Source organism: Sminthopsis crassicaudata, chromosome 2 (genome assembly GCF_048593235.1).
Source record: "Sminthopsis crassicaudata isolate SCR6 chromosome 2, ASM4859323v1, whole genome shotgun sequence".
NCBI lineage: Eukaryota > Metazoa > Chordata > Mammalia > Dasyuromorphia > Dasyuridae > Sminthopsis > Sminthopsis crassicaudata.
In genome coordinates, this window is record NC_133618.1 from 119,430,981 (window position 1) to 119,453,964 (window position 22,984).

Sequence of the window (22,984 nt, forward strand, 5' to 3'; positions counted from 1 at the left end):
CACAAGAAATCTTTCTGCTCATTAGTGGTAGCCTAGTCTACTTTAGTTCTTGTGAGGACTTGTGAAGCCCTGCCCTTGGTGAACTAATGCAAAATATTCCCCACGATGAAGACATGGTGTGGGATAGGGCATAAAAGTTGAGATTGAAGTCAAGATCTAGGTTCAAAAGTCTATTGGACTAGCCAATGGGGCATCAATAGATGATCAATCGTTAAATATTTATTAAGTACCCATTGCATATAAGGCACAGTGCTTGCTGAGTCACTGAGGATACAAAGAGACAAAAAATAGTCCCAGACACTGAACCATGACTTCCCCACCATCTTCAACTACCATTTTCCCTTATCCTTTTTTTCCCCCCAGAGACAATTGGGATTAAGTGACTTGCCCAGGGTCACAGCTAGGACGTATTCAGTTTGAGTTCAAGAATAATGCTCTATCCACTGTATCACCTATCCTTTCATCTCCATTCTTTCATTATGAGTTCATCTGAGAACTTCCATCAGGGCGAAAGGTACAGATCAACCATTCACCACTCTTTACCATCATACCCTGGGGTACCTTCCCCTACCTTCCTAATTTCTAGCCCCTATTTTTTTTCAGTTCTTTTTCATGTGACTTTCACCATTGCAATGTAATCTCCTTATAGGCAAAATCTGTCTTTCTTTTTGCTTGTATTTATATCATTAGTGCTTAGCACACTGCTTGGCACATAGTAAGTTCTTATTAAATGCTTGTTGATTGACTGATTTCTGAGAAAAACTTTTAACTAAGTCTTTAAGCTTAAGCTAAAACCCAGCTGTGGATCTGCATCCACTTTAAGACGGGAATAAAGAGAGGAGGGTGAACAGTCCAGTAATGAAATAATAAGTCCAGATGTCTCTCCTCATAAAAGCTAGGATAGAAATTTGTTTTAAAGCAGAATCATTTCTAGTCTCCCAGATACTAGGAGCATTCACGAACACTAGATTCATTAGCCCACAGAACAAGAATTGCCCCATGTTTCTTCTACTCTTGGCTTGAATCCAGAAATTATCCATTTCACAAGTTTTTTTGCAAATTGCTGTCATAATTCTACAAAGGACCTTCATGTCCTCGATAGTTATTGGACTTTGTCCATGACAGGAAAATCCCATCATTTTCATAACACTGAGTAAAAGTGAGCTACAACAAAAAGTCCTCTGCTTCCTAATGGATTTGAAAATCAACCAATCAATCAATCAGCATTTATTAGACACCTACTATGTGTCATCTGTCTCCATTGCCTACTAAGAGTCTGGAATGAATTTATTTTCCTGATTTTATGCCAGAGGTAGCATAGTATGTTGTCTGCAAGGCTATTTTTGGAGCCTGGGAAACTTTTAAATCTTATCTCTGAAACTTAGCACCTGTATGACTACAGACAAGTAATTTAACATCTCAAAAAAACCCCTCTAATACTATGTTATTGATAGTACATGTGAAGGACAATTTCACACTAGGAGTTCCCCAATAAATATAACCACAGATCTGGACCCCAAATAAATCATCATTTCAAGCTATAACTCAACAAATCTACTTGTCTCAGCTATTTGGATATTCCAAGAAAAAGCAATTGTTTGACCTAAAAATTCCTAGAAGGCAGGAAACAAGTTAGCATTTACTGATTCTATTTAATATTTATTTACCATCTATATCCTATGTGCAATTCAATTTTACAAACAATTCTGTGTCAGGTGCTAGGGATATAAAGCCAAAAACTAGCAATGCCCTTGTCCTCAAGATACCAGGATAAGAAAACTGAGCTACTTCTATTCTTCCCTTTGCTGTTCTTTTACATACACAGCCAGTAGAAAAGATAAATATGTTTGTAAAGCTGAGAATAGGAATATTACTCTTTAAGAGAATCTTCTGTGTTGTCTACTTTCAATTACATGTTGTCAATCTGGTCCGATTAATTCTATAAAGACTGGGGATTAAGGATTCTGCCATCTTTACCTATCATTAGAAAGGATATTATCATCTCCTATAGTGTTGCCATGTGTTAAAGAAAAATGGAACTGATCTGTTAGTGAGACTTTGAAATAGATTACAGAAAGTGTTAGGAACCACAGATCAAACCTGAATTAAGTCTTTTGGGTTAACCTTTTAATTCTTATTTAGATGCTAAATGCACTCATCTCTGTTCTTCTCTCCCTCATTAAGCTGCAATACAGCAAAGTTCATTTCTACCAACATAAAATAAATCATTCAGCAACAAAAGAAAAAAGTATTCTTTTGTGAAAGGGCACAGAATTTGAAGTCAGAAGGCCTAGGTTCTTAAATTTAAAGTTGGAAGGGACCACTCAGATCATCTAGTCTAATATATATTCAAAAACAAACCCCTTTTATAAAATGATGTCTGCCATCATTCCACGGGCCTGCCAAAGGTCGGAATTATGAAATACAATTCTATATATTAATTTTGGTCATTTTCTAAAACTCTACTTACTCATCCCATTACAGCCTAGCTTGGAAAAGACTAAGACCCATTTATTAGAGTGATTGTTCTGGAAGGTACGTGATATAAAGGATTTTAGTCCATAGTAGGCACTTATTAATTGACTGGTCAAGTCACTTAATCTTTTAAGCTTCAGATTCATTCATTAATTCCTATCTTCATTCCTCTTTCATAAAATGGGATCAGAATGGCACCAACCTTATAGAGTTATTTTGAGGATCAAATGAAAATACATGCATACATGCACACACACATACACATACATGTCTTTAAGATTCTACATAACTGGGAGCTATTTTTATAAATGTGAACTAATATTACCACTTTTAGAACTTTACACCAGATTCCTACATCTTCTCTAATCTGACAGAAAACCTACACTAAAATATTTGTCCAGTAGCCTAAGGGCTAGTTTGCATTTTTCCAGAGGTAAAAGGAATGCCACAGTCTTCATTAGCTGAGTTCCACTGCCCCCTACTCTACCCCTTTCACAGAATCCTCTATCTCAGAATTCTTCCCTTTCCTTCCCAGAATTTCCATTTAAAGATCTGATTTTAAGCAGGCCTGTATCACATTGAGAAATAGTGGAATACAAAAAGATTAAGAGGCTAGTGTGAAAGCCCAAACAGGGGTGGGAGACAGGAAGGAAACATTATAACCAAAAATTTACTAATAAAAGGGGACAACAGGAATAAGGGAAAAGAAGAGCAAGGTAATATATGTAAAATATGATCTCCGTGGCAGCATGAACAAAATCCTACAAGCTTAGGACTTCTTTCTTTAGAAAAATTTAGGAGTTTATACCATCAGTTAAATAATTTTGAGTTAAGTTCCTGTAATTTGGACATATCAATAAAGTTTAAAAAATAAAAGCTTAATTTATTTGGTTTACCACCTGTATACCTCCTGGGGTTAAGAAACAGATAGTAAATTGAGCTAGAAACTGGCCAATTTGAATAATCATTTACAAGGCTACATCCATACCCTCCAGTGAACATCATCTGTTGGGCCATTGCTCCCATGAAATGCAAGCATTTTGTTCCATGGCAAATAAAAGAACAACTCAAAGAATATCACCATGCTGTGTTTGGGAAAATACCAACACTTTTCAAAGCAAGCTTTAATCCCTCTCCAAGTTTGAAGCCCAGAACACTCCCTGAAGCACAGTAACCCAGTCAACACATACATACATTCATTCATACGCAAACTCACTTTGAAAGAAAGCTCCACCACTTGTGCCAGACAAATGTGGAAAGTTAATTTTACAATGTGAACTGTTTTCACCCAAGGCCAAGACACAAGTTTAGGCACCATATGACCTGAGACTGATTTAAAAGTGTCCAGGGACTCAGAAAAAACAAAAATATTTCAGTGAAGAGCCCTACTCTCTCTCTCTCTCTCTCTCTCTCTCTCTCTCTCTCTCTCTCTCTCTCTCTCTCTCTCTCTCTCTCTCTCTCCCCTTCCCTCCCTCCCTTACCTTCTTTCTTACCCTCTCTTCCACTAAATCCTTCAAGGATTGCATTTCAATTTTCAACATTTGCTCCATAACTTTTTTTTTTTTTTTTCTGAAACTTGTCTTTTCACTATTATTGCATCCAAGGGAAACCATATTGGCTCTTTTACAGAGAAGCCACTGAACAAGAGTTTCAGGAATGGAGCCAGGGAAATTTATCCCCTCTATTTTATTTTATTTTATTTTTACATTTTCAGATCCTGATCATTACACAAAAGAGGTTGAGATTGCCTCATGATGTGATAGAGGAAGAAGCCTGGGTTAGATGTCAATAAACCTAATTCTAGTTTGGACTTTACCAAAGTTAGATGAATGATCTTGAATTCATCACTTAATCCCTTTGGGTTTCAATTTCCTGATTTGTAAAATGGGGCATTGTACTAGGTGATTTTTAAAATTCTTCATATCATTAAACATTAGTTATTTCCCTAAACATGAAATACCTCTTGATAGCACTGGAAACTGAAGTTACTTAGCTTCCAAAGATGCAACTTCCATTGAATGAGTAAGGCAGTTATCTTAAGAAGTATCTTATGGGAGGGCACAGAAGCCAGGTCAGAAGGAAAAGAGCTTCATCAATCCCTGGGAGAGTTCTTTTCAGTAGGATATGTAAATTTAGCCATCATGGAACCCCAAAATGAGATGTTTATGAACACTGCCTCTGTCACCAAGTTCAATAATCCAGTAAATTGTTCAATGGTCTTTTCTCCCTTGGTTACTTCTTGAATACTCTCTGGCTCTAGGTCCTATCCATAGAAACAGTGAGAATTTTGGGTTGGCAGTCTCTCTTTGACTTTTTCCCTTTATATTTGTTTCTGCCACTGACCTGGCCACCAGTGAAGGTTGACTTCTTTTCTTTTCTCTTCAATTTTTTTCAAGAAAAAGAAATTCTTTTTTCTTTCAGACTATAAATACAATAAAGATCACTCTTCCCATGCCAAATGTGTTTTGAGGAGAGAGGAAAGAGAGAGAGAGAGAGAGAGAGAGAGAGAGAGAGAGAGAGAGAGAGAGAGAGAGAGAGAGAGAGAGAGAGAGAGAAATAGAATTGTTCTTTTGTTGAATAAGAATCCACTATATGAGAATGTTGAGTTGTCATTTCTATTAGAATCAAGTTAAAGGCCAAAAGAAAGAAAAGTCAACTACAAGCCATTGCAAGTCCTAGATCCCATTATAATAGGTCCCGGAAGGTGATCAAAGACTTCAGACAACTTGAATTTTGAAACAATGAATACCGATGATGATATGACCATTGAGTACTGAAGATGACAGAATTCTTAGGACTACTTTCTTCCCTTTCCTAGTGGTACCACACTTCCCCACCGGCTATCATGGCTGCATTTATGCCGCATGGAAACCAGAAAACGTATAACATCAAATCTGGCCCCTTGCCAGATTTCCACAGGGCATTAGTAACAAACTGGTGAAGCTCATTAAAAAAAAGAGAGAGAAACCTATAACCATTAAAAGTCCATTAAGCAGCATGTCATTTTGTAGAGCTAAATAGCCCACAGTAATCAAAAGCATATGAACCCCAGCTGGGCTACCCAGTGAATTGTTTCGATTTAGGGGAGAATTCATCAAGAAAGATTGTTCTTGGGATTGGGTTGATTTTTCTCCTTCAGTTCCCAGCTCCATGTTCCATTATAATTAAAGTGATTGATGCACCTCGCAGACAGAGGTGAGGAGTGACCCACGTAGCCAGAACATCTGCTCGTTCCAAGCAACAGCTAATATGGAACTTGAGTCGAAAGGCACGTAACTTGAGGCTATCCCACCATTGTCAATTAGGTATGGGGAGACAACTCTTTCCTGCTTATCTAGCTTACATGTGGGTGATCTGTGAAACTTCTCTTTCAAACCAGAGACTGCCTTGTTATCCAAATTTAGAGATTCATACAAAGAAGGAATTTCAAAGGCAAATATCACACCAGGGAACAGAGAACCATCCACCAACAGTTGAGGCCACTTTTGCATTGATTTGGGGACTCTTCATAGATTTTTCAGATCTGCAAGTCATCCAGCTAACTACTTTTTTCTTCTTCTTCAGTTTGATACTAGGGTCATTATTTTATTTTTTACTCCATTCTTGTGCATCTTTTCCTTTCCCCCCACCCCCATTTCACTACTCATTAGCACCTTTACAGGTCAGTGAACAATGACTTAGAGGAGTGAACCTCAAGCATATTTTTGAAACTTGTTAACAGCTCCAACTAAAATGGTGCTGGTAAAAGATTGAGAGTAGAAAGTGAAAATATTTCCTTAAAGGAAACAAAATGGTTAATTATAGGTTTGTTCATTTTCTTCCCCTGTGCCATTTAACAAATGGGTTTTGCTATATAAAAATCACAGGGCCAAGGTTTTCATATTCAATATAAAGTCCATTGAGATGATCTGGCTTCTCCATGTCTAGAATCTTTATTCACAAAACTCAAAGACTGATAAGAATCCATCTAAATGGTCACAGTAGCCCATATAGGCCTTTATCCATTGTTACCTTTCAAAGTATCTTCACAAATGAAATATAAGTCATTGAAACCAGAGACCATGTCTTATAATCCTTTGTATATTTTAGAGAATCTAGTAAAGTACCACATATGTACTGAGTCCTCAAGGAATGCATACATTAATTCATCTCCCATTAAAGTTGTTGTTAACATTTCAACCTTTTTTTTTAATATTGATTCTACATGATGGTATTTTAAAGCAATAAGGCTTGGTGAATTCAAAACTTATTTTTGACATTCACTGTTCAATTTCTTGATCTTAATAATAACTACAGTACCTTACTCATATGACTTTTGTAAAAATAAAGGAGATAATGCACATAGAATACTTTGCAAACAGCAAAATGCTATCTAAATATAACTATTATCATTGATCAGATGTTATACATATCAAATGAATAACTCAAAGTTCTCCAATAGAAAACAACCTGCCTACTTGCATTCATAACCAAATACATTTACTTATGTACACATGTGAATATGTATATGAATGTGATCTTTTTTTTATATTACTTCCCACTCCTGGAATAATTTCTGTCTTTCTCTTTTATTTATACAAATTCTACACATCCTTCAAAGCTCATATACTATCTGATGCCCTCCATGACTATTCCAAATCACAATGACTTCTTCCTGTTTTAACCACCAAGTACTTCTTTATTATCTTTATTAACTTTATCATTTATCAGCTAATGACTGTGCAACTCTGCCTCATAGTCAAGACATCTTGCAATATCATTGATCCTCTTTGAAAACAAAAGATATGCAACAACAACATGTCTTGAATTTATAAATTTCCATGGGAAGCTATGGCACCTTCCATATGTGAATTTCTTATCTTCTCAATTAAATTGCAAGTTCTGCAAGGGATTTTGTTTTTTCTTCATAGTACCTAGAACACAACTATCCACATAGTAACTGTGGTAAATTTTCAATGAACAAGTGAATGAATGGATAGATATGCAAAATAAATAAATGAATGAATATTCCAGTAAATAAATAATTGAATGAATGAATGAAGAGATAAACAAACAAACAAATAAATGAATGAATGGATAAATAATTGAAGTGGTCCAAAGGGTAGAATAGGAAGTTCTCTACTAGAACTGTTGTTTTTTGTTTTGTTTTTGTTGTTGTTGTTGTTGTTGTTGTTGTTTTTGTAATTCACTTGAATGAAAACCAATTCATTACCTATAGCTATATTAGTTTTTCTGTTGTGTACAGTTTTACAGACTGGTTTTTCTTGAGCCCAGTGTTCTTCTTGACATGTTAGTGGGATGGCACTAGCAGTTATAAGACAAGGTTTCCCAGCAAGAATGGGATGCTAGAGAGAACACAGCTATTGATAGAGTCTATCCATGAAAGGAGTTCATACCCAGCTAGTACAAATCCCTCTATTTGGAACATGGGCTTATGGGAGTCAGCACAACCTGAAGAAGCCTCTCTGCCAGGAACACACAGGAATGTTGTTTATTTGACACAAGCAGTGTTCAGCTGGCCATCTTGGGACATTCGATAGGTTATTGTACATGGTTCCTGTTACTCAAAAATAATTTATAAACTTTACATAAGCAATCATTACATCAGATGATACAGAAATATGTGGTTGATTATAGTTATGTCCAATTCCTTCCATAATGGCTGTAGCTGTCACAGAATGAGATAGGACTCATATTTGAAATTCTGACCCATTGGATCAATGGAAAAACTTATGTTATCACGGGTTTCACTAGGTGCCACAAAACACACCCAGAATATAATCCTAACCAAAACAAGTCTTAATCCAGCCAAGCCAGAGAGTCTAAAAAATGGAGAGTTGAAGAAGTGATTCATGGTCTTTATTTCCCAAGAAGACTCTGAGGCTAATAATTTGACAATAACAACCATGTGTCTGTGTTTAAAGTATTCATACATGCATGCTGATTGTCTGGGAAGCCCCTCCATGGCTTGGAGGTTTATCAAAGGAGAAGGTATTTTAGAACAAGGCTTTTTAAACTTTTTCCACTTACCACCCCTTTTCACCCAGGAAATTTTTACATGACCCCAGGTATATATGCATACAAAATAAGTGTAGAAATCAAAAAATTTCTGACAATAAGTGATAATTTTGTGACCCCCTCCCCCACATTCAGTTATATGATCCCATATGGGGTCATGACCCTAATTTAAGAAGCTTTACTTTAAAGTACCAAGAAAGACTGTTTCCTGTCTTGGTGAACATTGTAATGCTGATTGTAAGGGTGAAGGGTAGAGGGAGCTACACGGGAAGAAAAAGGCTTTACATTTTTTAGTATCTAGAATTTAAACTTATGTCACTGATTATTAAAGAGCTCTTATTTTTGCAATAGGTTTTATGGTACATTTATACATTTATTTTTCCTCATCACTAGCAGGTAAGAAACCATCCTGCACCCAGCAGTGAGTTTTCTTCTTTCTAGGAACTTGCTTCCTTCTGTCATTTTTAGATCATTTTAGGCCCCCACTTCCCAGTCATCTCTTCTTTGAAAATTCTTCTGTCCATTTAGACAATTTGCTTCCTATTATTCTCTGAGGTACCAAATGTCCACATTAATTAAAGTTCTCCTTTCTGACCATTCAAAGACATTGAGCTCCTGTGAACCAGTATCTTCTGAACTCAACTTTCCTTTCTCACCTCTCCTTCCACTGTCTACTAATACAATCATTTACTATCTACTAATACTCTGTGTCTCTGTTTCTCTCTCTGTGTGTCTCTTTCTCTCTCTTTTTGTCTCTCTGTCTCTCTCTTTCTCTCTCTGACTCTCTTTGTGTGTCTCTCTTTGTCTCTGTCTCTGTTTCTCTGTCTCTTTGTCTCTCTGCTCTTTCTCTCTATCTCTTTCTAACTCATTGTGTGTCTCTCTCTTTTTGTCTCTCTCTTTCTCTCTCTGACTCTTTCTTTGACTCTGTCTTTATCTCTCTCTCTCTCTCTCTCTCTCTCTCTCTCTCTCTCTCTCTCTCTCTCTTTCTCTCTCTCTCACATACACACACATACACAACATATAAAACTGCTCTACATTCAAAATTTCAAACTTTGTTTCCCCACGCTGAGAAAAATCTTAACTTCCACTTCTCTCATGTCTCCACTCCTACTAAAATTGGTCTTCAGTTGTATCAAAATTAAAGCCCTCAATTCTTTCCTATTCTCCCATATTCTCATTGGTTTCACTCATTTCTCAAACTGAGCTCAGTGATCAGCCATTGGAACAAAGTTCTTCACACCTCTAGTATGAAGACCTGCTGAGCCCTTTTCAGAGTCATTTTTCCATCTTTGGTGTCCACCTAGCTCTCAAATCTCACCTGTGTCTCCAGGAAGCTGTAGCATTTGCAGCAGCCACACTTCTAAAACCATCTCAGCAGATGGGCTAAAACAGATTGAGGGTAACCAATGAACCACAAACCCATTGGTGAGTGAGGAAATGTCTACCCCAAATGTGAAGTAAAATAGACAGATGAAAACAATTTGCTCCAACAGCCATGAAAGTGGCTGAGGCAAATGCTATGCAGTGTTTAGAGCTTGATCATACAAGGATACCAAAGTCATCCACTGCATCCAAGGCCATTTTCAGTCATCCTGACTTCTGATGATTCTGGAAAAGAGGACTTTGTGCAACTCTGACACACTTAAACCCAATTCAAATTGAGTCAAAATATCATCCTGTGATATCAAAAACCCTTTGGTTTTTGTTGTTCTTGCTTTGCTAATAATGAGACTGAAAGATTCTCACAATCTGCTTCATCTGTTCCTGCTCCCAGACTCCTAGAGAAATTCACACAACTATGTTTATTGAGTCCATTCCATATTCATCCTATATAACCTCAGCAAGACTCTCATTGCTATTCAGTACTTCTTTTATTAAAGCCTTGTTAACTCTATCCCATTTCCTCTAGCAGCTGTTCCAAATCTTTTGCACCTTCAAGTCCCTAGTTTCAACCTGTCACCTTCCCTCTGTCAGTATTAATATTCTGCTTTCCTGTCTCAGAAGAAGTACCCACTCTCCCTTCTCTTGCTCTCAGTCCCATCTTCTATGTCTTCTCTTCTCTGCAACCCTGTTCTACCAATTATGTCCACCTTCTCCTGCATCTTCATTTTCTCTTCAAAATTTCCTCCCCTTTATATCTAAATGTATAGCATAGTCATTTTTAAAAATACTTTTACTTTACTATTCTCTTGATCTATTTACTCTTTCTCTCCTACTTTTAATTCCAAACTCCAAAAGGATAGTCTTTTACTTCTTCACTACCATCAATCTCCTAATCCTTTACAATCTGATTGTTGTCCTCATCACTCCAGAATCTCTTCTCCTGGACACCAAAAATCTCTTAACTGACACATCCAATTGTCTTTTCTCAATATCATTCTCCTTGATCTCTCTGCTTATGGCAGTGGTGACATACCCCTTCTTCTGGTAGCTTTCTCCTCCTTTGGCTTTCCTATAATCACACTTTCCTGATTCTCCACTTACTTCTTCCATAGATCAATCTTCTAGTCTCTCCTTTACTTGCTCCTCTTATTCTTACTGTATCTTAAATATAGTCATCCTGCTACTCTTTGCCCCAAGAAGAGACTCTCAGAGCCTATCTAGTCCAACTCACATCTGAAAAAAAATATCCTTTTTACTAGGACTTCTTAAACTTTCCCCCTTTTTGCCTAAGAAATTTTTATGTAACCCTGGATAGATAGATATATGAAATGTGTATATAAATCAAATATTTACTGATAATAAATCATAATTTTGCAACCCTCAATTCAGTTATGAGGCCCCATGTAGGGTACATAAATGTAGTCAAAGAAGCTGGGCTTTATACCGTACCAGCAAAGTGTTCATACAGCCTTTGTCTGAAGACTCTGCTGAGGGAAAAACATATCAGAGAGACTTTTGTCCACAATGAGAAATTTCCCTACCAATAAGTCTCCAGAAGGATATAGGTGGGGGGGGGGAGGGAGCTTCTATCATTTCTAGTGTTCTCCCCCAGCAATGCTTTCTCTTTCTGTTGAAATGTTTGTAGAGATATTTGTCAGATTCTATAACTCCGGCAGAACCTTGAAATCTCCCAGTACTTTCTTCTTACAAATACATCACCACAATTCATTCCCTTTCTGTCCCACAATCCTCTCCTTGGAGTCTTGTTCGAAGTCCCCCAGAATTATGATATGTTAAATGCCACAAGCACAGTATTTTTATCCACCATTTTGGGGACAGGAAGATTGTGTCATGGATGCTGTTTTAGGGACATCCAAAGAGAAGCTCCTGCCAGCTCAGGCTACACAGTGACAATGCCCTGCCAGCCCAGCAACTCAGACACCACACCATTAACAGCCCAACCGACAAGGTGATACATTTGGATCACTTACTATTGGAAATTTCTCCCTTACATGAACAATTATTCAAAATCTAAATCTTTGCAATTTTCTCATTGCTCTTAGTTCTGTACCCCAGGATTGAGGGGTAAAAAGTCTATAATCTTTTTTTTTAATACTTAAAGAATGCTGTAATGTCTCAGCCTCAATTAACAATTGAGCAATGCCCCTTTCCAGTATTGGGGTGGTAGGAATAGGTAAATCAGACTAAAATGAAGATCCTACTGTCCTATTTGCCTATGCAAATATAACCATAAAAATCACCCAAAGTTTCTAGAGCATTCATCAGCCCTTCTGTAGACAACTTTTTATAAATTAACTGCTGGTTCCACTCCTATATTATTGGGAACTGGGAGGTCTGTAATAGTACCCTGCATCACTGGATTGGCTTTGTCCCAATCCCATATTGAAAGGAGAACTAGATTCCAACTTAAATAGAGCTTTTCTGCCTTCAGGGGTTTGAACTAAGGAAGTGAGCAAAATGCTGACTTCTGTGATTCATGAATCCTTTGCTTTTAAATTTTACTTTTTTCTATATTAAAATATTATTTAAACATTTATTGAATCTGAAAAGAATGAAAGTATGCTCTGGTGAGACTAGAACCCAAAGTAATTGACAGATTCTTATAAACAAAGAGGTAGCATAAAACCATAAGGAGTGAAGTGCTAGAGTGATGGATATCAAAGTCACCTGCTCCAGGGACTATTGACAGAATCAATTTGTTCCACTAAAATGTGACCAGAATCCAACCGAATAAGCCACATATTGGAAGAACTTAAAGAACAGTAAAACTGTTCTCTTTTTTATTCTGGATATCACATATTTTGATGTACCCTAAGATTGGTGTTACTGCTCTTGGGTCATTTTCTAGTCACTCCTGATTCTTCATGACCCTCTTTGGGGTTTTCTTTGGAAAAATACTGGAGTGGTTTGCCATTTCTTTATCCAGCTCATTTTTCAGATGAGGAAACTGAGTTAAGTGATTTTCCCAGAATCTCACAACTCACAGGTCTCTGAGGCCAGATTTGAACTCAGAAAGACAAGCCTTCTTGACTTCAGGTCCAGAGCTCTATCCATTATACTTACTACCTTGCTGCCCAATTTAAGATTACACTAGCTTTTTTTGGTGACCATGGTATACTGTCAACTCATATAGATCTAGCAGTCTGCTAAAATCCCCAGATATTTTTTTCAGATGTATTACTATCTAGTCAGGCATCTCCCATTTTGATTATGTAAAAATCAAATTTTAAAAATTCAAGTAAAAGACCACATTTATCCCTGTAAATTTTCATTTTATTACATCTGTCACAAAAGTCTAACCTGTTGAGATCTTTTTGGGTCATTGTTTTGTTATGCTAGTTAGCCATCTTTGCTTTCTTTTAGAAGTAACAAAGTACAGTGGAAAAGAGACCCTCAAGATCTGGATTCAGATTCTAATTCTGCTTTTCCCCGTGTGATCTGGATAAATCATCTCACTTCTAGACATGTCCACCAGAACATGCCATGAGCTTTTCAAGTTCACCATGTACCCCTAGGAAGAGCACTGGTCATGGTGTCTGAAAACCTGGGTTACCATCCCAGTTCTATGATTTTCTAGTATGTGATTTTGAGTAAATTGATTCTTTCTCTAATCCTATTTCCTTCTATATAAACAGTAATAATAACTACCTTGTTGTTATGGGAAACAAAAAAAAAGATTTATGAAAATCATTTTTACTCTTTTTCCTTTATTACCCTTTATATCCTGCCAATTCTATTTCCAAATATATATATTCTTTTCTATTTCTTCATACAAGGATGCATTATCTGGACAATTTCAGGGACCTCCTGTTATCCACAACCATTCTACATAATGATTCTAACCAAATCTTATTTAATATTAGTCAAATGAGTAAATGCATCTAAAATGTAACGTCAGCTTTAAAGCAATATGCAAGATCCAATTATAAGTAAATCAATATTATCTCTGAAATATAGCTCTCACTAAAAAAAAAAAAAAAAAATTAAACCTTCAGTGGCTCATTTCCTGCTCTTCCCCATAGTCAAAAATCACAATTGTATAAAAATAATAAATCTGAATAATCTTTTCCTTCTTATCTAAAGTCCTGTTATAAGGAGACATGCCCATTATCGACTCTTCCAGATATTACAAAGAGTGCAGAGAATACTTGAACCATATATGGTTTCTTTGCATCCTCCTATTCATGAAAACAGGAGAGGATCATAATCATAAGGAATTAAATTCCTTATCCTCTCTGGTTGTTTAATAAACAATCAGTAAGACTGCAGAAAGGCTTTATGGCAGAGTGAGGAGACAGCTGGGACTTAGAGTGATTTTACATCCCACCTCAAACACAAGGTAATCTTAAGATAATTTAAGTAAAGCATTTTGTGAACTGGAAAACCTTATATCTATTGTTTTGATTGTTATTTCCATTTGATAGAGTTTAGACATCTGATCCATTTAATTTATGTATGGCAGAAAGAAGTCAACACCACTTAAATCAGAAATGGTCTTACACAGAGGAAACTTCCATAATCATGGTCATAGCACACACATACACACACACACACACACACACACACACACACACACACACACACACACACAACTGTTACCAGTTGTGGAGAAGCAGCATGCCTTAATTGAGAGAGAGAGAGAGAGAGAGAGAGACAGAGAGAGAGAGAGAGAGAGAGAGAGAGAGAGAGAGAGAGAGAGAGAGAGAGAGAGAGAGACAGAGAGAGACAGAGACAGAGACAGAGACAGAGACAGAGAGAGAGAGAGACAGAGAGACAGAGAGAGAGAGAGGAGAGAGAGAGAGAGAGAGAGAGAGAGAGAGAGAGAGAGAGAGAGAGAGAGAGAGAGAGAGAGAGAGAGAGAGAGAGAGGAGAGAGAGAGAGAGAGGAGAGAGAGAGAGAGAGAAGAGAGAGAGAAGAGAGAGAGAGAGAGAGAGAGAGAGAGAGAGAGAGAGAGAGAGAGAGAGAGAGAGAGAGCTCACTTCAAAGCCAAGGAGACCTGAGATCAAATCTCTAACACTAACATATACTGGCTTTGTAACTTCTATATCACCATCCTTTGGAAGAGGGATTTTAGCCTCATTCAGACTTTCCAATCCCAATGAAATCATAGGTGCAATACTCTCCACATCTTCCTTATCACATCCATCTGAGTCTGAATTACAAAATATCGGAAACTGGAGGGGAGTTCTTAAAAAATACCTCATTTAAACCTCTTTAGTTTAAGTGTTGGAGCCTAGATAGGTTGTTATTCATGTACTCCTCAAAAACCTTGAAAACCTGTCTGGTCACTTTATCAGATCAGGAAGTATAAATAAGTAAATTCTTCTTTAGAGCTCGTCAAATAATTCATTCTGGAGGCAAATCTGTTAGAATTCATTTGTTCTTGAAGGGAAAGAAAAAAAAAAAAACAAACCTCATCAGGGTTCCAACATGAAATAATGGAATAAAAGACTTCTTGGAAGCAAAAGGCCTCTTGTTGATTAATGAGAAATGCCAAACTCAAGAAAAAAAATTTTTTTAAACCTACAAAGAATTTACATAAACACCCTAATACAAACAGGAAAAGAGGGGAAGGGATTGTTTAAACTGGAAAGGTGAGTTAGCACCTGTTAATGACCAGTTTGTTAGCTCACAAGCTGTTAACACTCAAACAAACTGGTCGTTAAATGGGGTTATTACAGATTTCAATGGAAATTGATTAGAGCCTTTATTTAAAGATTTAATGGAAGGGCAACCCTCAGCCCTGCACACCTGGAGTATCAAAGTGGCCAAAGGAAACCTTGGAGCTGCTTCATCTGGATAAAAGTAAGTAATAATAATAATAATGATGTCCATTCCAGTGCATCAATTACAGATTTCCTTCAGCAATGAGAGGGTTAGATGAGTTCTGATTCACAGCTTGATGTCTAATAAGAACTACTTGAGTCTTCATTATAGTGTAGCACCATTATGGTTAAGTGTTTCTGATCTGTGTTCTTTACAAGCCCACTGAAAGTCTCATTATTATTAGACAGACTTTCGATTTAGTTCATAACACTTTTTCATATGTCTTCATTCCTTTGTGGATTATAAAAAGAAAAAGGAGGAGTAAGGTGAGCTGAGGTTTCATAGATACAGAAACTTCCTGAAATGAGGAGGGAAATCACTAAGGCTCCAAATGAGGGCTGTTATTATTCTTCCTTGACGTAGCACCTACATTAGGGCAAAGCCACTGCCACTGTAGTGGCAAATGCCAGGGGTCCTAGAGGAAGGGACTGTCCCCACTCTCAACTGTGTCTGCACTTTCAGGTTGGGCAGTAGCACTCTGTGGACCCATGCTCATCCCACTCAATTATGAGAAAAGTCAACCAGGAAATTTCTCTTACAGGGCTACAGGAAGAGCACATCAAGACAAATAGTTAAATAGATGGATATATATGTATATTTTGTATACATATTTATGCACATATATATATATATATATATATATATATATATATATATATATATATAACATTTATTTTGTAGGTACTTTCCAAATAATAATCCTCATAGCAACCCTGAAACCTAAGTACTATTAATACTGCCATTTTACAAATGAGGAAACTAAGGCAGATAGAAGTTAAGTGATTTGCTCAAAATCACACAGCTAATAAATACCTGAAGCCATATTTGAACTCAGGTCTTCCTTACTTGGGATCTAGTATTCTATCCACCAGCCACCAATTCTGCCTCCTTGATACTGAATATGATCAATTCTCTAGAAATTCTGGGATTGTTATCTCAATTCAGCAAACATTAATTAAGCATCCCCTATGCACCAGATACTGCACAGACACAAAGCTAAAACAGTCCCTGCCCTTGAAGTGTTTACACTTTACCACAAGAATAACAACAGGGACACAAGTAAATCAATGTAAAAAAATATGCAAAGCAATTTCAAGATGGAGGTAGTAGCATCAGGAGCATTATAATGATTTTTCTAATAGCTAAATCAGAGCAGTAATAACTCAGGTCTCCTTTGAGGTTTGGGAGGTAGGCAGCCTCTGAAGTCAAATAGAAAATAGGAACTTGAGAAGTTAACTGGCTAAAGAGCTGGCAACACACACACACACACACACACACACACACACACGCACACACGCAACAGAGGATCCAAAGGCTCTACAAAGATTTGACTCCAAACTCCCTCACTCATTTATTGGACAAATATTTATAGAATACTTCTTATCTTAAAGGCACTGTTAGAAACTATAAACGATTATATAAAGATACATGAGACACAGGTAGCCATTGCTCTCTTAAAACATAAAGTACAGGAAGGAATAAAATAAATTCACAGAACAATAATACAAAGGAGAATTTGGTAATTTCTGTAAGACACACATAGTAATTACAATTCACATTCTGTACATGTTGTCTCCTCCATTAGAATATGAATTCCTTAAGAACAGAGGTTGTCTTATTTTCTTTTTATTTTATCCTTATTTTTATATTTTATTCATATCTCCAAACTTAACTAGCAAAATGTAAGCATCAAATATATCCTTTTATCCTTTATTCATAGAGAGGTTCATATCTAATCTAAATTATATCTAATTTTTGTCTAAAAATAAAAAAATCTAAATATCTCCTTCACAACAAAAGAGTAGAGAGATATTATTTCTAGCTGAAAGAACTATTTTTTTCTAAAATTGGACTATTTAAGTAATTTATTTCCTCTTCTGTTAATCTGGGAAATCTATATTTTAGGCATTCCTTCATTTCACTTAGATTATGAAATTTATTGACATAAAGTTGGGCAAAATAACTCCTAATTATTGCTCTAATTTCCTCTTCATTTGGTGGAAAGTAGTCCCTTTTTAATTGAAATAATTAGAGAAGGATTTGAGTTGGGCCTTACAAGATTGTGATGTTATAGATTTTATAAAACTCTGGGAGGTCAAAATTCTTAACTATCATTCACCAGAGTCATTAGATGGCTTAAAGAAGCTCACCTTAAACACCCTCCTCAACATTTCCTTACAACTAATTGTATAATTTGTGGAAACACTGAAAATTTCTGTGCATTGGACTTTGACTCAGTCACTTCTTTTACTGAATTTTCTCATGTTACCAGATTAGTTATGAGAGGAGTAGGGGAAAATTGTCTAAGGCTTCTGCATAAAAACTCTTGTTGAAGTTCAATCTAGTATTGAGCACATAGTAGCTGTTGAATATACTTGATTGATTGATTGATTTAAAAATCATTAGCAATTCATTTGTCTTCCTTGTCTCATTGGCAAAAACAACAAAAAAAAATCTTTCCAACAAGACCAGCAACAATTATAAACTCTCCCCATGCTTTTGAGTAAAAACATGTCAAAGCAGGTGGGCTGGGAATGTGAGAAAAGGGCTGATATTTTCATTCCTCTCTCAGTGTGCCTTGGTTTTTAGAGAGCAGTGTGATTGCTGTCTTGGCTTCATTTAAAGTAGAGTAATTGGGCCAGTAAAATTTGAAAAGTATATTTTCATTCTCTTCAGTCTGTACAAGCTCGAGGAAGAAAGATGGAACGTTACAGGAATGAAAATGAAGGAAATGAATAGGAGAAATGTTCGCTTGTAAATTAAGGGCCAGCAAGCAAGGGATATGAAAAAGAGTCTGGCAGAATTAAAATAATCAGGAACTAAGAGGAAAAACCAAGAGTTCAGGGAAAGTGTAGAGAATTCCATTAATAATAATTTCAGAAGTTAACAGAGGGTAGAAGACATTCAGAAGAGGTGGCAAAACAGTGAGAGAGGAAAAAGAGGTGGTAGTAAAACTAGAAGTGTGCAGCTTTTAGTTTCTTTCTGGAGTTCCATCACTCCAACACTACCACAAGTTCCCTTGAGCAGTGGAAAGAAACTTCTCTTTAGAGTGAGAGAGGTACCAGAGGAATGGGTAAGAATTGGGAGAATTTGGAAAGTAGTTTGACCATTGAGAACTGAAACACAATGAGCATGTTTTATCAGTTTGGCTTTATGTATTAGCAATGTAGAATTGCTAGTGACCTACATGGGGTGATTGCCAAGGAATTAGAAAAGTTCTTTTCCTCTCTCTTCTCTTTCCCCCCCAAAAAACAACCTGCTTAGATGATACCTGACATTCAGAGATTATAAATTCATTCTTTTAACTTGTAGCTTTTTTTATCTCCTGCTGGAAAATCAACATGAGAGAATGGGGAAAGATCTGAGATTAGAACTGAAATTAGAAAGACCTAACATCAAACTCAGACTCTAGTCCTCCTTTTTTCTTTTCCTTCCCATGACTAACCTGGTGAAATAAGAAAATGCAATAATGGAAGAAAATGGCCTAAGGTCCAGCTCAAAGAAACTTTCAAATTTCTTAAGGAACCATAGAATTAGTTGGGAGGGGTGGTCATCCGCTCCAAAATATGTCCATATGTATTTCACTTTACCTAAACCTTGTTTTTCTTATCTATAAAAGGAGAATAATAATAATAAAAATAATAGCTCTCTTGCAAAGCTGTTGTGAGTCTCAAAATGGCAACTGGAAGTTTGAGCAATCATTCTCAGAATAAGTTGATGGCTTTAGAAAGTTTGGGAAACTTGTAGTTTCTCTTTCAATGGATAATGGAAAATAAGACTATTTCCCCAAGTCTCATTGATTAAGGATGAACTGATTGGCTTTAACTATTATAGGTCAGAGCTACCACCTCACATTTGACTAATCAAAAAGAGGCTCCCTAGTGAATATTCTTTTTTCATTTTCAAATCAATTCAGAGAAAACTGAGCATGAGTCAAGAGACCAAAAATCTGAGAAGAGACTTTGGCTTACTACCTATGTACCATATAGGCTCCAGTTAAATACCCATTGTAGTTCCAGAACTGGCCACCTTCTGACACAAGAAATAGGGGTAGAGAGAAAGTATTTACCAACTGCTTACAATATTCCAGGCACTATACTAAGCAGTGGGGATACAAATACAAGCAAAAAAAAAAAACATAAAAGGCAAAATTAAACAATGAAGGGAGAGGGAGAAAAGAAGAGGGGAAGAGGAGTAAGGCTGCTGGGGAGGAGGTGGAAAAGTTGAGAGTAAGAAGAAACTGGGAGTGAACTGAGTTTGAATTGGTAACCTCATAAAATACGGTCTGGGTAGCAGCCAAGGCAATGTTGGAATAGCAAGAATTTCTGGACCCTGATTCCCTGACTGAATAACTGGATGATTCAGCCCTGAAGAGGCAGTGCCAGAGACACCTTGTAGTCACCACATTCTCTCAGCCACACGACCCAAAGAGATTGGAACCACATGGCTAAACAGTGAGAGGTTCTAATCCCCAGTCTTCTAGAGAAAGAAAAGAACTTTCCAGAGGAGCCTCAGGGTTACTCCCCTAGCAATACCAGTTTGAAAGTTCTGGGACCCAGTCTTCTAGAGAGATCAGGGAGAGCTCAAGACTCCCAATCTTAAAAGTCCACAGCACTATATAGTCAATCATTCAGACAACTTGCTGCACAGTGCCAAAGAGCTGGATGTTTCAAAACATTTAGATGCTTGTCATTGTGTGGAACAAACATTTCCCTCACTCAATTTGCTTTTCACTGACATGTATTAATAATATGTAGACATGTCTTCATCTTGCTGCTTTATCAAATTCAGGCTTCTTTTCTTTTGCAAACCTTCTGTCTACTTTCTCAAGCAGCAATGTGCCATAGGAAGGATGCTGGGTTTGGATTCAGAAGATCTAAATGTCACATACCATCTCTATTACTTCCTGTGTGAGCTTTCTGGGCTTCAATTTCCTCATCAAGAAAATGGAGGGGATTGTATGAAATGAATTTTGAGTTCACTTTCACTTCAAAATATATGAGCACCTCAGATTTTATCTTTCTAAAATCTTTTCCCCACTAACTTTTCCCTCTCCCTCATCCCTAACATCTCTGCTCTAGCCATGGCTTCTTTGTGAACAGTTTTTCTTCTCATAATTCCTTGTTTTAAAGTTATGTCTTGCTCTTCTATAAGCCATCCCAAGTTCAGGATAATATTGATTTTTCCCTCTTCTCATTGACTATAATTTCTTTTTTAATTAATTGCCTTCATTCTGCTGTCTTACTCTAAAATAGGTGAGAGTCTCGATTCATTAATCCCATGGTCTACTTCCCATCTAACCAGGAAAAGTTATATTTACATAGAAATTAAAGAAAGTTGACACACATAGGCAGGTCTAGAATTATACTCGAACAATCAGGTGATTTTTGCCCTACAAGAAAAAAAAAAAAGAAAAGAAAAATTTGAGGTTCTTACTAATCCACTCAGTGAATGAAGGACAAAGAGTGTTCTTGACTGAAATCACTGAACTCGCATCTAGGAAGAAAGATTTTGTGATGAAAATGGCATTTATTTCCTTTGGAATTTTCTCCATAGACTTCTTGACTTGGACCATAGGCAGACGTCAAATTGAAAACAAAATAAAAATTATGACTGAGTACCAATCCCAATCTGGGGTTAAGGAGAAAGCAAGCAGGTGTCTGTCATAAAGCTCCATTTCAAAAAGCCAGAGTCAACTTCTAACAGTTCTAAAAGTTCAAAAGTCAGCCTTTGCTGAACCACTGGGTCAAGGAGCAGGGAGGGCTGCAATATGAACCAAAAGAGGCCAATTCCCTATAAACCAGGGGCCCCAACCATTTGCCACTGAAACAGCTGGCTGGGTATGGTTGGTTTAGACAAGTGATGGCAGGAAATAAATATTCTGAATTTTTCTTTTGAAAAGCAATAAAATGGATTTTCTGTGAATAAATATTAACGCTAGAGGAACTCAGACATACATTTCCAAGGTGAATAGCTAACCCTTGAAAAGTAGGGCAAAGAACCTCATGCCATTGAGGCTCTGGGGGATTCAAAAGCAGTTAAGAGCAGCAGCCATTTCACACTCTATGGATGGGACAGGCAACTGTCAGACCCAGATACAAATGGCATTTAAGTTGCCTGGAATGCAGAAATTGTTTTGCCCAGCTCAGAGAAATAGAAATGCCTTTGCTTCTTCAGCATTTTTGTGCACATGGACTGCTACTTAGTCCGACTCCATGATGGATAGCATCCTGAGATTGTTGCCTTCATCTTGAAAAGTCATTCTTCATTCTGCCTCCTCTTTGCCAAGGCTAACCCCTCCACCTGTGCCTCTGATTCCATCCCCCTCGCTCCCTCCTCTGGGACTTCAATCCATCAATTACTCCCTCTCTTTTCTGTATCTTCAGTCTCCTCCTTATCATTGACTCCTTCCCCTACAAGCATATTCAAGCCTCCTCTATGATTTAAAGATACATACATACTTACATCTATGGGTATATGTATATACATATAAATAGCTACTGATTCATATTTTTCCTCAATCTGTTTATCCCTTAAGTCTTTCCCTTCACTGTCAAACTTCTAGAAAGAGTGGTCCATATCAATCTCTACTGCTCAAACCCTTTTAATCTAGTTTCCATTGAAATTGCTCACCCTAAACTCACCAATGTCCTCATTTCCAAATCTTATAGACTCTTTTTGATTATCATGTTCCTGGACTCTACAATGTAATATTGTTAGTCATCCCCATATTCTGGAAACTTTCATCTCCCATTCTCCTTTTACCTTCTAAATTTCCTTGTGTCTAGATTAGAGTCTATTCTCAACCACCTTGTTTTCTCCATATATTTGTATATGTATATATATATATATATATATACATATACATATACACATACATACACACATTCCAACAATTACCTCTTTTCTGAGTTCCTAGTCTTATATTTCCAATTGCCTACTTGAGAAGTCACCTTAGATTCAAGACTTCTAAGACTGAATTTGTCATTCTACCCCCTTCAAAAAAAAAAGAAAGAAAAGAAAAGAAAAGAAAAAGAAAAAAAGAAAACCAACAACCCAGGTCCTTTCCTGATTTCTTCATGATTCTCCAATTGGCCCTTTGCTCAAGCTACAAAGCTATCTCTGCCTCCTCCTTCTTTCATATTTCCTGCATTTAATCTATTTTAAAGCCCTGCCATTTCTTCCTTCATAATATCTTTCACATAATTTTCTTCCTTTTTTTTCTGCCATCCTCCTAGGTCAGCCTGCATCCATGATGATG

At 36.9% G+C, this 22,984-nt stretch overlaps 2 long non-coding RNA genes across 4 annotated transcripts in view; one reads left to right on the forward strand and one right to left on the reverse strand.

Moving 5' to 3' along the window:
• The window catches only part of LOC141554798 (uncharacterized), a 139,933-nt gene that overhangs the window by 6,993 nt on the left and 109,956 nt on the right, over positions 1-22,984 (reverse strand). The window lies entirely within an intron of this gene.
• LOC141554796 (uncharacterized) overlaps positions 15,509-22,984 on the forward strand; it is a 66,989-nt gene continuing 59,513 nt past the window's right edge. The window contains exon 1 of one of the 2 annotated variants that reach the window (XR_012485963.1): positions 15,509-15,702. This is a non-coding gene — a long non-coding RNA (uncharacterized LOC141554796). The remainder of the gene's footprint in view (positions 15,703-22,984) is intronic. The other variant, XR_012485962.1, reaches the window with a different exon arrangement.